Here is a 16,432-nt window from a genome sequence, read left to right as displayed (position 1 = left end):
TTTAAACTAAAATTACCATGAGTCTCGAGCATCCAGTATGGTACATCCAAAGTTTTCTCCATAACTGGAGGCTTAATTTTCTCTAGAATGTGCACAACAAACTCCTCAGGCAGAATCTCCATAATTTTCTCAACATTCCATGCACCTTCCTCCACCACTTCATACACATTGTGAATTGTTTCATCAATCAAAAAATTTGGAGGAACTAAGAAATATAAAGCCCCTAGTCCTATCCTATTATCAAACCAAAAAGGAGAAGAGCCCATCTTCAGTTGCCATGTAATTTGATGCTCAATAGCATCCCTACACTCTAACATTTTCCTCTAAGTATGAGATCTCCTCCTCCAGGGCACAATTATAGCATTTAGCTTGTTGCAATACTTTTGGCATATAAAGGAACTCCATAATCATGGATTTGTTCTAAAATTCCACAACAACTTACAAAATAGATCCCTTGATACATCATGCAGTGATCTAAATCCAATACCCCCTTCATCACAAGGCATACACAAATTATTCCATGAAGCCCAATGCCTACTATTGCCTCCTATGGTACTACTCCAAAAATATTATGCAAATATTTTGTAAATCTTATTAATGACATAATGTGGAGGATTCACTGCAGTTGATTCAGTCTCAGTAGTATGGGATTTCTCTGATGTGTTTCTAGTGATCTTCCAGGCATGCCGCTCGATAGAGGTATTGATTTTGGCATTGATTTATTATCGGGCACTCAGCCCATTTCTATTCCTCCTTATCGTATGGCTTCTCCTGAGTTGAATGAGTTGAAGGATCGGTTAAAGGAATTGCTTAATAAGGGTTTCATTTAGCCTAGTGTATCACCATGGGGTGTTCCTGTCTTGTTTGTGAAGAAAAAAGATGGTTCTATGCGTATGTGCATTGATTATCGCCAGTTGAACAAAGCTACAGTGAAGAACCAGTATCCCTTGCCTCGTATTGAGGATTTGTTTGACCAGATACAGGATGCACGAGTGTTTTCTAAGATTGACTTGCATTCAGGTTATCATTAGTTGAAGATTCGGGAGCCAGATATCCCGAAGACTGCTTTCAGGACTCGGTATGGTCATTACGAGTTCCTTGTTATATCATTTGGGCTAACCAATGTCGCAGCAACATTTTTGCATTTGATGCACAGTGTATTCCGGCCATATCTTGACTCGTTTGTCACTATCTTTATTGATGACATTCTGGTATAATCCCAGAGTCAGGAGGATCATGAGCAGCACCCGAGAACAGTGCTTCAGACCTTGAGAGAAAAGAAATTATATGCAAAGTTCTAGAAGTTTGAGTTCTAGTTGGATTCCGTGGCATTAATGGGTCATGTGGTATCAAGTGAAGGGATTAAGGTGGATCCGAAGAAAGTTGAAGCATTGCAGAGTTGGCCCAGACCATTCTCATCTATAGAGATATGTATTTTTCTTGGCTTGGTGGGTTATTATCGTCGGTTTGTTGAGGGATTTTCATCTATTGCAGCACCTACGACCAGGATAACCCAGAAGGGTGCTCCGTTCAGGTGGACAGAGGAGTGTGAGGAGAGCTTTCAGAAGCTCAAGATAGCTTTGACCACTGCCCAGTATTGATATTTCCTATAGGTTCGGGGTCATATATTGTCTATTGTGATGCCTCGACAATTGGCCTTGGAGCAGTACTGATGTAGGATGGTAGAGTGATCGCCTACACATCTAAACAGCTGAAGGTGGATGAGAAGAATTATAATGTCCATGATCTTGACTTAATTGTTGTTGTTCACACCTTGAAGATCTAGGGTAATTATTTGTACGGTGTTCCTTATGAGATCTACATTGATCATCAGAGTTTGTAGCATCTTTTCAAGTAGAAGGACCTTAATTGGTGTCAGAAGAGGTAGTTAAATCTGCTGAAGGACTATGGTATCACTATTTGTACCATCCGGGAAAGACCAATGTGGTGGCCGATGTTTTGAGTTGCGGGGCAGAGAGTTTGGGGAGTTTGGCTTATCTACGAGCAATAGAAAGGACCATGGCGATGGAAGTTCAATCCCTAGCTAGCCAGTTTGTGAGGTTGAATATTTTGGAGCTTAGTTGGGTCCTAGCTTATGTGGTTTCTCGGTCTTCCTTATTTGATCGTATTAGAGAGCGTCAGTATGATGACCCTCATTTGCTTGTCCTCAAGGACAAGGTCCTGTATGGTGATGCCAGAGGTGTGAACATTGATGATGATGAGGTATTGAGGATGCATGGTCGGATTTGTGTACCCAACGTTGATGGGCTTCGGGAGTTAAATTTGGAGGAGGCCCATAGTTCACGGTATTCCATCCATCCGTGTGTCACGAAGATGTACCAGGATTTGAGGCAGCACTGTTGGTGGAGGCAGATGAAGTAAGATATAGTTAGGTTTGTAGCTCGGTGCCTCAATTATCAGCAGGTGAAGTATGAGCAGCAGAGACCGGGTGGCTTATTTCAGCAGATAGATATTCCGGAGAGAAAGTAGGAGCGAATCACCTTGGACTTCGTAGTTGGACTCCCATGGACTTTGTGGAAGTTCGATGCAATTTGGGTGATTGTGGATCGGCTAACCAAGTCGCGCACTTCATTCCGGTATGTACCACTTATTCTTCAGAGCAGCTGGCTGAGATTTATATCCGAGAGATTGTTCGTCTGCATGGTATTTTAGTTTCCATCATTTTAGATAGAGGTACTTAGTTCATATCACAGTTCTGGAGGGCTGTACAATATGAGTTGTGTACTGGGGTGGAGTTGAGCACATCATTTCACCCCTAGATGGACGGACAGTACGAGTGCACTATCTAGATTTTTTAGGATATGCTCCGTGTTTGTGTGATGGAGTTTGGAGGTTCTTGGGATCAGTTCTTACCACTTTGCAGAGTTTGTTTACAACAATAGTTACCAGTCCAACATTCAGATGGCACCGTATGAGGCTCTGTATGGTAGGAAGTGTAGATCCCCGGTGGGTTGGTTCGAGCTGAGTGAGGATAGATTATTTGGCACAGGCTTGGTTCAGGACGCTTTGGAGAAGGTTAAGGTGATTCAGGATAGACTCCGGACATCCCGATCCAAATAGAAGAGTTATGCGGACCGGAAGGTTCGCGATGTTTTTTTTATGGTTGGAGATCGGGTCTTGCTTCGAATTTCACCTATGAAGGGCGTTATGATATTTGGGAAGAAGGGAAAGTTGAGCCTAAGGTTTGGTCCCTTTGAGGTTTGCGGCATGTTGGAAAGGTTTCTTATGAGCTTGCCTTACCTCCTAGCTTGGTAGGAGTTCATACGGTATTTCATGTTTCAATGCTCCAAAGGTATCCCGATGATCCATCGCACGTGTTGGATTTCAGCTCAGTCCAGATGGACAAGGATCTATCTTATGTTGAGGAGCCATTGGCTATATTGGACAAGCAGTTTCGAAAGTTGAGGTCAAAGAGCATTGCATCAGTAAAGGTTTAGTGCGGAGGTCAGCCGGTCGAGGAGGTGACTTAAGAGACCGAGCAGGATTTGCGCAACCGTTACCCTCATCCTTTCACCACTTCAGGTATGTCTCTATGCTCATTCAAGGACGAACGAATGTTTTAAGAGGGGGAGGATGTAACGACCCGACCGGTCATTTTGAGAGTTAACGCCCCGATCCTCTATTAACTTCTTCCCCCGAGTCTATTTCTACTATTGTGATTTGTCGGGGTGGTTCATCTTTAGTTTTGGAGTGTTTTGGGACACTTAGTCCCCAAATGAGTGTTTAAACTTTAAAATTTGGATTGTAGTCGGAGCAGTGTGAAGACCGTTCCGGAATAGAATTCCATCAGTTCCGCTAGCTCCGTTGGGTGATTTTAGGATTAGGGGCATGTCCGGATTGTCTTTTGGAGATCCGTAGCTTATTTAGGCTTAAACTGCCGAAAGTTGAATTTTGGAGTTTTCGGGCCGATAGTGAAATTTTGATATCGGGGTTAGAATCCGATTTCGGAAGTTTGAATAGGTCCGTAGTGTTGAATATGACTTGTGTGTATAATTTGGGGTCAATCAGACATGGTTTGGTTGGTTTCAGAATCAGTGGTAGAATTTTGAGATTTCAAGTTCATTAGGTTTGGATTGGAGGGTGATTCGTGGTTCTAGCATTGTTTGATGTGATTTGAGGGTTATAATGAGTCCGAGGGTCTCGGGTGAGTTTTGGGTGCTTAACGGATCAAGTTTTGGAATGTATGTTATTGTTGAAGTCTTCAGACTTCTGTTGTTTTCGCACCTGCGGTGGGGAGGCCGAAGCTGCGGGATCGCATGTGCTGGAGTAGAAGTGCATAAGCGGCTAAATGGAGGAGTGCCATGGGTCACAGGTACGAGGTGCATTCCGCATTTGCGATGCTCGCAAATGCATTGGAAGGACCGCAGAATATGTAAAGGACCGCAGAAGCGACCAAATAGCCGTAGGAACACACACACAGTGTGGCCCTCTTTTCGCAGATGCGGACCTGGCTGCTTTAAGTGAAATTCGCACATGCAATGATATTTCCGCAGGTGTGAGACCGTAGGTGTAGCGGACCCCTTATAGAAGCGGAAATCTCTGGGCAGAAAAGAATGAAATCGAGGGTTTGAGTTCATAACTCCTAAAAATTGATTTCGAGCTCGGTAGGAGGCGATTTCTTGAGGAATTTTGAAGGGAACTATTGGGTAACGAATTATAACTCTAATACATTAATCTATTGCTATTTTTCTCATCTAATCAAGGAATTTGAGGGTAGAAGTTTGGAAATAGGGGAAAACGTTCCCCAATGGAAAATTGGAGGTTTGAACAAGAATTTGACGTTGGATTGAGATGATTTTTGTACGAGTGAACTCGTGAGTGGATGGATGTTCATAATCCGTAGCTTTTACCTGAATCCGAGACGTGGGCCCGGGGATATTTTTTGGGTGTTTTTTATTTTCTTGCCTTAGCATCGATTACTTTAGCTAAATTAGTTAGTTGTAGTTATATTTACATTATGAAATTAATTTGATTCGATTTGGGTCACTCGGAGTTGGATGCTCGTGGCAAGAGCATGATTTCGGTTTGATTTGAGCTCAATTCGAGGTAAGTGGCTTGCCTAACCTTGTGTGGGGGAACTCCCCTTAGGATTTTGGTATTGTTGTTATATGAATGTTGTGTAGGTGAGGTGACGAGTGCGTACATGTGCTAATTATAGAAAAACCCCATTTTCATTAAGTAAATGTCTATGTTTTCCTTTAATTGAGCAATACTAGTACGTGGAACGTCCTGTAAGCTTAGGAAAGCAAGCCTATGTGACTTAATTGTCTTATCTGCTTTAACTGCCTACTTGGATTATGTGTAGCATGTTTAGAGTAGAAATTTCCTATTTTTCTGATGCGAAATTGAATAGAACTGTAGACTTCTTTCTTAAGGATATTGTGTATTTACTTTGGGACTACAGATGGGTATTCCGGGAGACCCTCTACATGTTTACTTTGGGACTACGGATCGGCATTCCGGGAGATCCCCCTGCACATTTATAATTGGGACTACGAGACGATATCTAGAGAGATCCACCTGTACTGGATATTTATTTTGGGACTACGGATCGGTATTCCGGGAGATTCCTCTGCATATTTACGATTTGGACTACAGGATGATATCCTGGAAGATCCTTTGCACATTTATGTTTGGGACTACGGGACGTTATCCTGGGAGATCTCCTGTTACTATCTCTGTGTACTGAGTTATTTCTTTCCGTGATTTCATTCTTTATCAACTGTTAGCATTTAAATCATATTGTTACACTTCTTACTATTTTACCTTGTTATATATATATAACCAGTAGGGCCCTAGCTGATCTCGTCACTACTCGATCGAGATCAGGCTTGGCACTTGCTGGGTACCATTGTGGTGTACTTATGCCCTTTCTTGCACATATTTTTCATGTTCAGATCCAGGTTCTTCTTCTCATCTATACTACCCGTGAGGCGGAGTGATTCAGAGACTTCAAGGTATATCTGCCGCATCCGCAGACCTAGAAGTCCCTCTCTATTCTCCCTTTTAGCTATAGACTACTTGTTTTACTTTTGTTTAGACTTCTTGAGTTAGAACGCTATATATTTCTTTAGCTTGTGATTCATGAAATTCCGGGTTTTCGGAGTGTTTTTGTTCAATCTGATAGGGTGATATTGTATATGCCGAGCGGCATTTTAAACTTCTTTATTATGTTACATGTAAATTGCTAGTATCGTATCTTTAATTCTATTTTTCCGCAAATTGTTAGGCTTGCCTAGTCGTAGAGACTAGGTGTTGTCACGGAAGTTCACGGAGGGAGAACTTGGATCGTGACACTCTTCCCCCTACACCTCCATTTCTTCTTCCCTACTTTGTCACCATTTTCAGCCATAGATGTAGTTTATTTTTTTTTCTACTAGTCATAATGAGTTTCTTTTAAACGATATTAGAGAAGAGTAACTGTTGATTCAGTAACACTACTACCAATTGCCTTATTTTCGTCGGGAAAAATAGACTGAAGTCGGACGAAAAAGGCCTATTTCTGACCGAAAACCAACTGAAAACCGATTGAAATGCGGGGGACGCTAAATCACTAGTCGGTAAAAGCCACCGACAAAATTTGATCGAAATTTTTGACAGATTTCTGTCGGTGTAGTCAACATCCCAACTTCTGACACATTATCCAATTAAAATTAAGTATACCGACAGACGCCGATCGGTATTTTTTTAATTTATATAAAAATAATAATATCAATTCCGAATGAGAGAGGCCAGTAAATTAATTTAAAATTATAATATAAAAAGACTTACGGACCGACTTCAGTCGGAATTTCAATAATTTATAAAAATATAATTTAAAGAATTTCTGTCCAAAGTCGGTCAGAAATTCAGATAATCATGGAAAAATTATGAACAAATCGACCCACTTCGGTCAGAAATTAACAATTTCTGAGAAATTTTTCTCAACATTTGCGACTGAAGTCGGTCAGTAATTAACAATTTTTATATATTTTAAAATATCGACAGATTTCGATAGATTTTCTAGGATATATTTAGGAGAAACAAACTATTTTATAGTTGGACCACCTGCCAAAAGAAGAAAAACAACACCAAACGCTTAATTTTAGCATCAAAATGCTTTCTATTAGCCAAAAACTGCGTTAAATTAACCCATACTTCTTTAAATCCACCCACAACACATTCAAACTACAATCAAAAATCCTAATACAATAAAACTCAAATTATAACATTCAACAGACTAAAATATTCAACATACTAAAATATCCAACAAGAACTAAAACAAGTCAATAAATTATTTCCAACACAAACCCTTAAATAGTGTTTTGTATTTCTTCTCCTCCACTACTTGAACCATCATCGTCAGCACGTGAAGGAGGAGCACCATCGGGTGATGACTAGTAGAAAGGATAGCTTGTAATGATCCGACTGGTTATTTTGAGCATTTGCATTTCACTCGGTATTTTACGAACGTAGTAGCTCGTATAATATATTTTGACTTATCTGAATCGTCAGTTTTGGTTTTCAGGTTATTCAGGACTGATTTGGAAGAATGATTCTCAACTAGGGACCTTTAAATTTGAAAGAGTTGACCGAGTTTGTTTTCCTAGTATTTGACATCGGATTAGAATTTTAATGGTTTTGTTAGCCTCATTTGGTGATTTTGGACTTAGGAGCGTACCTGAATTGTGATTTGGAGATCCGTAGTTGAATTTTGCTCGAAATGACGAAAGTTGGATTTTTTGGAAAGTTTGACCGAGAGTGGACTTTTTGATATCAGGGTCGAATTTTAATTCCGGAAGTTGGAGCAGGCCCATAATGTCAAATGTGACTGGTGTGCAAAATTTGAGACCAATCAGCCGTGTTTTGATGTGTTTCGGCATCGGTTGTGGATGTTTGAAGTTTCTAGTTCATTGATATTTGGATTGAGGTGTGATTGATCGTTTTGATGTTGTTGTGTGTGTTTTGAGGCCTCGAGTAAGTCCGTGTTATGGTATGGGACTTATAGGTATGTTTGTACATTGTCCTGAAGGGGCTCGGGTGACTTTCGGATAGGTTTGGGTTGTGTTCTGCTCGTTTTTTATGTTTTGACGTTGTTTCTTCAAGCATAAATGGTACTACATTAAGAAAATGAGCTCCAAATTCTGTTTTTATTAAAGCATCAGTTCCTCATCATAAGTACAAAGCCATAGAAAAAGAATAATTGAATTTGGACATCATATGAGAAGTTTATGGTCATTTTACTAAGAATTGGGTTGTTAGATTTTTCAGATTAATTACGAAATTGCCATTGACATTGTATTTAAAAATCTACACTATTTTCAAATATTGAAACCAACATATCTCATTCAATATAAGATCAAATAGAGTGTTTCAAGATCCTAACTTGACTAGAATTTTACAAGGAATCCATTAGAGACATCAAAAGCGAGTTTCGAGATTATTTGGCATAAAATGAGACAGAACATTATTAAACCGAGGGTTTTGTTCATTTAATATATTTTGAGTTTGAGAGCTCGGAATTGGGTAACTTTTTAGGCGATGAATTGGGGTAAGTATTCTCTACTCGGTTTTGGTTATATTCCATGAATCTATTTCCGATTTAAGCGTTTTGTTGATGAATTTTAAAGAGGAAATTGGGGGTTTTGTCCTTAAGTTTCATAAGATGTATTTTTTAGTTTTGAACATCGATTTGGAGTCGGAATTAAGTGAAAATAGTATGGTTAGACTTGAAATTGAATGAGTTATCAGATTTTGTGAGTTTTGTCGGTTCTGAGGTGTGGGCCCGGGTGTGATTTTTTGCTGGATTTGGGATTTTTTTAGGATTCGATCTTTATCATTTGGAATTATTTCCTTTCGCTTTATTTGATATTTTTGAGTTTCTTTTGTCTATTTTTGAACCATTCGAAGGTCACTACGCACGTGATGACATTTTTGGAGTATCGCTTGGCTTGCTTGGTATTGTAAATGGTTTGTTCGAGGTAAGTGTTTTGCCTAACTTTGTTGAGAGAATTTTTCCTCCTACTTGTCATTAATATTTGCTACATGTGGGGGTGTTACATATATGACGTGGCAAGTGTATATGTATGTGTCGGGGTTAATCATGCTCGGGGGTAGATTAATGCTCGGGGGGTGGATTATGTTACATTTATGTTTGTAGAATTTTGTGATCTCCTGCTTCATGCCTTACTTGACTCTTAGATACTAAGGACATAATATTAAATGATAGAAATCAATACATAGCTTAGTATAACTTGATCAAACTTGTCGGAATTCTGAGAATGCATTGATGTGTCTAATTCAGTCATGTAAAATCACTGCTACATTACTACGACTGATATTCTTGCGATACTAGACTTTATACTTGTGTTGTGGATCATTTGTGAGATTTGTGGAAGTATTTGAATAAAACGGATCTTGAGGGTTGTTGAATCATTGTTGACTTGAGATGTTGTGATTGGGATTTATTTGGAATATCCCTTAAAACACTCTCCTTGATGTTATTTATGCTTCTTGCCTTGTTGTCATTGATATACATATGCATGGTAAGGAAGAGTGTAAAGCACGAAGGCTGATGTCGTCCCATTGTTTAAACATTATCATGTGAGGGAGAGTGTAAAGAACGAAAGGTGTTGTCGTGCCATATTATTGAGAGTAAAATCACGAAGGGTGATGTCGTGCCATATTATTAAGAGTAAAAGCACGAAGGGTGATGTCGTGCCATGTTATGAGAGTTTAAAGCATGAAGGGTGATACCGTGCCATTTTATTTATGTTGTTGTGCTTTTATATCATCGAGAGGTCATGGCACGATGGGTGTTTTCGTGCAGGTGAGGATGAGGGACATGCATTATGTTGTGATATCTATTTTCCCGTGTATATGTTCATGTCTTTACTTTCCGCTGTTATTGTCACAATTTGAAACTTGATGTGACTTGTTTCTCTCGTTTTGTCATTTATCTCTATATCACTTGTTGTTGTATCACTCATATCTTCTGTTTGTTTGTGTAAATATCATGCCTATTTCATGAGTTATAATTACACTCATGTCGTATCTATTCTCTTGAACCAGATAGTCATTCATGCCTCTCCTTGTTAACTTGTAAAGATCATGTGTTTCCTTCTTATTTATTATACCTATATTTAGGCCTTCACCATACTAGTCAGTTAATTTTGATATTCCTTGTTTCCAATTTCTCTCATTGTTCACATGCTTTCCGCTTAGTCTTCTACTGTTGCCCATATGATTGTCCTTGTTCATTATTGCTAATTGCATATTTCCTACCTTGTAATTCATGTTATCGATATTTATGTCATCTGGTTGGTTCTTTTATATGTATATTAGGTGAGGATGAGATAAAAATACGAAGGGTGCTGCCGTGCAATTGACTTGATATCTAGGTACATCCCTCATGCTACGAAAGTTAAGAATTGACTGATGTGGTTTATTTGTTTCATTCTTAGGAAAGGATTGGTTGAGGTATTTGAGGTTTCCAAATTGTGATCTCTATTAACACTCAGTTATTGTTTTGCATATCTATTTTCAAGTATTTTTCTCAATTATATTGTGCTTTAGTCCTATTGTTCATTCGTAATGTAGGTTTTATCAGTAAGCGTCTTTTAACTAAAAAGCATCGTCACTATTTCGACTAGGTTAAACAAAATACTTACCAGTATAAGAGGTCGGTTGTACTATTACTACACTTCCGTATGATATGTACAGATTTATGGAGTAGAGTTGCTGGTGAATGTCGGGTGCTGATTCTGAAGATGCTCGTGCATTCCGGATATAGCTACCTCTTCTCGATGGTAGCTTAGGCTTTGCTATTTTGTTTATGTATCATTCAAAAGAACGTGTATTTATTTGTACCGACTTTGTAAATTCCTAGTCTTAGAAGCTCATAAGTTAGACTACTAGGTCTCGGGTCAATTTGTAAATGTTTAGCTAATTTTTTACTATTTTCCTATAATCTCTTTTGGATTGTATTTTTTGTTAGTTAGTTTACCTAGTGGGTCAACTTAGGTGCCATCATGACTAGTAATTTTTGTGTTGTGACAAGGTGGTATTAGAGCACTAGGTTTGTAGGTTCTACGAGTCATGAGCAAGTGTCTAGTAGATTCCTGCGGATCGGTATGATGACGTCCATACCTAACTTCGGGAGGCTACAAGGCATTTGGGAGAAAATTTTGCTTTCTTTTTTCCTTATCATGCGGCCTTGTTTCAGCTTGAAATCTATGACTTTGACTTCTCCCAATCGCTCATATGTTGTGTTGTGCACTCAGTATTCGTTATGTGCCGACGATCGATAATGATGTAGATAGATTACGATGTGTTGTCTAGCCTGAGAAGCAGATGCAGTGTTATATCTTCTAGTCCTTCATTTGTGGTATGAGGCGTGTTCATATGCCTTCTTGGTAAGCACAGATTTGGGAAGATTGGTTGGTGGCCTTGCTATTGTGACTAAGGTGGGTTCATGGCAAGGTAAGTGTTTGAGTATAACTGGTGGGCTATCTCCTGCTTTTGGATCGTGTGTTTCCTATGAGGTTTCCATTCAGTAGAGTGCATATGTGATCATTTCATAGAATTTGGGGAAGTTGTTTGACTATTGCAATGATGGGTAACGCTTGACACAGTCTTTGGGGCGTTCTATGACCAGTATTGCATGGGTTTTTGAACTATCCATCTAAATAGTTGTGCGGGATCGGGGCATGCTGTGAATTTATTGAACTTTGGTGTGCTGATAAGGTGATCTATGGCTTTGAGCTAAGTGGTGGAGTCTTCTAATGACGATAAAATTTTAGTGTCATAGACCATATCAGTTTCCAGACCGAGATATTGCTTGGTTATTTCATTGGATTGTCATTTGCTATGAAGCACAGGTTGGTCAATACGTATTAGTTGTGTATTGGAGATCATAGTAAGATGAGTAGTTATCGAGAAAGTTCTGGAGATTATGTATCCTTTAAGTATTTTTAAATTTGTCTGCGAGCGGGTTTGAAAATAGTGGCGAATGGTAATTGGATCTACGACATTTCCTTGTAAAGGAAGGTCTACATGACAATGTTCAAGTGATGCAAGAAATGGCTTTGGGTTACCAGGAAGTTCCCTTAGGGCGGTCATATCAGATTGAGTTACTTTTGGGTTAGTAGTCTGCGTGAGTCGATTGAGTTAGAGGCGATTGGTTCTGATTACTTGATTATGTGTTACTAAGTTCCGGAGAATTTATCATGGTTATGACCACAGCCAGAGTTGATGTTTTCTACAGGTATAGAAGATATATTGTGTGTGGTGGTGTTCTCCTAGATTGAGTTAAATGAGAGATTCTCGGGTGATGAGGTTTTCAATTTGTTTATGGTTCAGAGTTGATTATGAGACTTTCGTAGTGTTGCGAGTTAGCATGTTAGAGGAAATGCGTGGTGTGGGGTTGAAAGGTTGCATGTACAAAGATGCATATAGTTTTGGAGGGAAGGATATGAGTTATTGATGACACGGTCGATTTCAGATGTTTAAGGTCTTGCTGGCACTATATGTTCCCACTAGAGAAGAGTTCGCTTGTTGGCAGGTACATTGTGTTTTGACTTATGAGTATTTTTTTCCCAAGGTGAGGGGGTATGAGTTATGTGTTAGGCATTTGAGTAGCGGTGTTGAGATAGGATAAGAAGATTATGGTATTCGAAAATCTCAGATACTGGATGTTCTCGTTGGTAGACTATTCCTTGATTGCGATTTGTGAAGAAATGCCGAGGATTGGATGATAGATAGTAGGTGTTGTGGAAAGGATGCTATTGCCTTTTGGAAGGTTAACTGCATGTTTGGGGGATGATCGAAAATTGGTTTGGGGGTTGCTTTTGAGCCTAATGAGAATGTGTATTTTGTATCAGATTGGACCTGTTTGTTCTTGCGCAGTTGTTACCATAAGTATATGTTCTTGTCTTTACCTTGAGGTGTTATTGTCACAATCATAGATCTGATGCGACTTGTTTCTCTTGTTCTGTAAAAAAACTCTATATCAATTGTTATTGTATCGCTCATATCCTTTTTTTGTTTAACTTGTAAATATCATGCCTATTTCCCTGCTTTTATAATTACACTCATGTAGTATCTATTCTGTTGCACTTGTTAGTCATTCATGCCTCTACTTGTTAACTTATAAAGATCATGTGTTTTATTCTTATTTATTATACCTGTATTTAGGCCTTCACATGCTAGTCAGTGAAGCTGATATTCCTTGTTTCCAATATCTCTCATCATTCACATGCTTTTCGCTTAGCCTTCTACTGTTGCACATATGGTTGTCCTTGTTCATTATTGCTAGTTGCATATTTCCTACCTTGTAATTCATGTTATCGATATTTCTGTCATCTGATTGGTTATGTTATACGTATATTGGGTGAGGATGAGATAAAAATACGAAGGGTGTTGCCGTGCAATTGACTTGATATCTGGGTACATCCCTCATGCTATGAATGTTATGAATTAACTGTTGTGGTTTATTGGTTTCATTCTTAGGAAAGGATTGGTTGTGGTATTAGAGGTTTCCAAATTGTGATCTCTGTTAACACTCGGTTATTGTTTTGCGTATCTGTTTTCATGTATTCTTCTCTATTATATTGGTATTTACTTCTATTGCTCATATGTAATGTAGGTTTTATCAATAATTGTCTTTTAACTAAAAAGCGTGGTCACAATTTCGACGAGGTTAGATAAAATACTTACCAATGTATAAGGTCGGTTGTACAAATACTAAACTTCTGTATGATGTGTACAGATTTCTGGCGTAAAGTTGCTGGTGAATGTCGGGTGCTGATTCTGAAGATGTTCGTGCAATCCGGATATAACTTCCTCTTGTCCACGGTAGATTATGATTTGTTATTCTGTTTAAGTATCTTTCAAAAGAACGTGTATTTATTCGTACCAACTTTGTAAATTACAAGTCTTAGAAGATCGTGAGTCGTACTACCATTTGTTGGGTTAATTTGTAAATGTTTAGCTACTTCTTTACTATTTTCCTATAATCTCTTTTGGATTGTATTTTTTGTTAGTTGGTTTACCTAGTCGATCGACATAGGTGCCATCATGACAAGTGGTTTTTGGGTTGTGACAAGGTGGTATTAGATCACTAGGTTCGCAGGTTCTACGAGTCATGAGCAAGTGTCTGGTAGATTCCTACGGATCAGTATGATGACGTCCATACCTATCTTTGGGAGGCTACAAGGCATTTAGAAAAAAAATTTGCTTTCTTTTTTCCTAATCATGCGGCCTTGTTTCAGCGTAAATTCTACGACTTTGACTCCTCCCAATCGTTCATATGTGGTGTTGTGCACTTAGTATTCGTTATGTGCCGATGAACGATAATGCTGCTGATAGATTACAATGTGTTGTCTAACCTGAGAAGCAAATGCAGTGTTAAATCTTATAGTCGTTCATTTGTGGTATGAGGAGTGTTGATATGTCTTGTTGGTAAGAACAGATTTGGGAACATTATTTGGTGGCCTAGCTATTGTGACTAAGGTGGGTTCATGGCAAGGTATCGATTTGGGTATAACTGGTAGGCCATCTACTGCATAATGAGTTTGGATCATATGTCTTGTGTGAGGTTTCTATTCAGTGGAATGCATATGTGATTGTATGCGATGAAATCAGGGGGGTCTATTTCCTACTGTTAGGTTACATTCGGGAAGTCATGTCAGGATCTCGAAGCTGCAGGATCACGATCGAGCTCCCTCCCTGGAGGATCGTCTGCGACCCAGTAGAGATTCCGAGGATAAGGAATTTGTCCGCGACCCAATGAAGGTTCCTAGGATGGAAGATTCCCGAGAGGAGCGACTAGAGTTAGTAAACACTAGTACCATGCCTGGCCGTCCCATCCTCATGCCTTTTTATTCACAACACTATGTACTATACGGTATTCCCCTCCTATATAAGGGGAATCCATCCACTTTGTAAAGGGTTGATGTTGCTCCATTTCTCCATAAGTGCAATAATATCTATCTCTCTCTTCTTTCTAAACTCACTCATTCTCTTTGGTCCGAAACCAGTTTAACATCTATCACTCTCTTACTTGTTATTCATTATATTGCTTAGTATTGGCCATAAAGAGCCTTGTTTAATAGTATCTTAACTGTTATCCCATTCCCGATTGCCCCCTATAGCTCGAGCTCGATACAAACATCAACCCTAAGGTCCCCCATCGACACGTCCCGCTTTCGGGTAATAGGCCCCTCGGTTTGATTGTTGCCTCGTTTTAGCTTGCATTCCATCAGTAGACTCCACATTCTTAGCATCTTCTGCTCTAACGACCAACTCGAGAATAGATCACGTATTTTTAGAATCCCATTTACAAATTTAATTGTTGTTAACATTTTCACGGTAAACAGTGATCGTTTCAGAGACTTTGGGGAAGTTGTTTGACTATTGCAATGATGGGTAAGCACTTGCCAGAGTCTTTGGGGCATTTTATGACCAATATTATTTGAGTTTTTGAATTATTTAGCTTAATAGTCATGCGGGATCGGGGCATGCTGTGAAGATATGGTACTTTGGGGTGCCGATGAGGTGATCTATGGCTTCGAGCTAAGTGGTGTAGTCTTCTAATGATGATCAGATTGTAGGGTCATGTAACACATCAATTTCTAGACTGAGATATTGCTTGGTTATTTCTTTGGATGGTCATTTGTTGTGAAGCATGAGTTTCTAAATGTGTATTAGTTGTGTTTTGGAGATCAGAGTAAGATGGGTAGTTATCGAGAAGGTTCTGGAGATTATGTATCCTTTAAGGATTTTTGAAATTGTCTACGGGCTTGCTTGAAAACGGTAGCGAATGGTAATCAGATCTGCGGAATTTCCTTGTAAAGGAAGGTCTACATGTCAATGTTCGAGTGATGCAAGAAGTGGCTTTGGGTTCCCAGGAAGTTCCCTCATGGCGGTCATATCAGATTGAGTTACTTTTGGGTTGGTAGTCTGCGTGAGTCGATTGAGTTAGAGGCAATTTGTTCTGATTACTTGATTATGTGTTACTAAGTTTCGGTGAATTTATCATGGTTATGACCACAGCCGGAGTTGATGTTTTCTACAGGTATAGAAGCTATATTGTGTGTGGTAGTGTTCTCCTAGATTGAGTTAAATGGAAGATTCTCGGGTGATGAGGTGTTCAATTTCATTATGGTTTAGAGTTGATTATAAGACTTTCGTAGTGTTACGAGTTAGCATGTTAGAGGCGATGCACGGTGTGGGGTTGAAAGGTTTCATATACAAGGATTCATATATTTTTGGAGGGAAGTATATGAGTTCTTGATGACACAGTCCATTTCGGGTGTTTAAGGTCTTGCTAGCACTATATGTTCCCACCAGAGGAGAGTTCGCTTGTTGGCAGATACATTCTGTTTTGACTTATGAGTATTTTTTTCCCAAGTTGAGGGGCTATGAGTTATGT

The sequence above is a fragment of the Nicotiana tabacum genome, chromosome 1 (genome assembly GCF_000715075.1).
Source record: "Nicotiana tabacum cultivar K326 chromosome 1, ASM71507v2, whole genome shotgun sequence".
NCBI lineage: Eukaryota > Viridiplantae > Streptophyta > Magnoliopsida > Solanales > Solanaceae > Nicotiana > Nicotiana tabacum.
The sequence above is the reverse complement of the archived record's forward strand: the minus strand, read 5'-3'. Positions refer to the sequence as shown.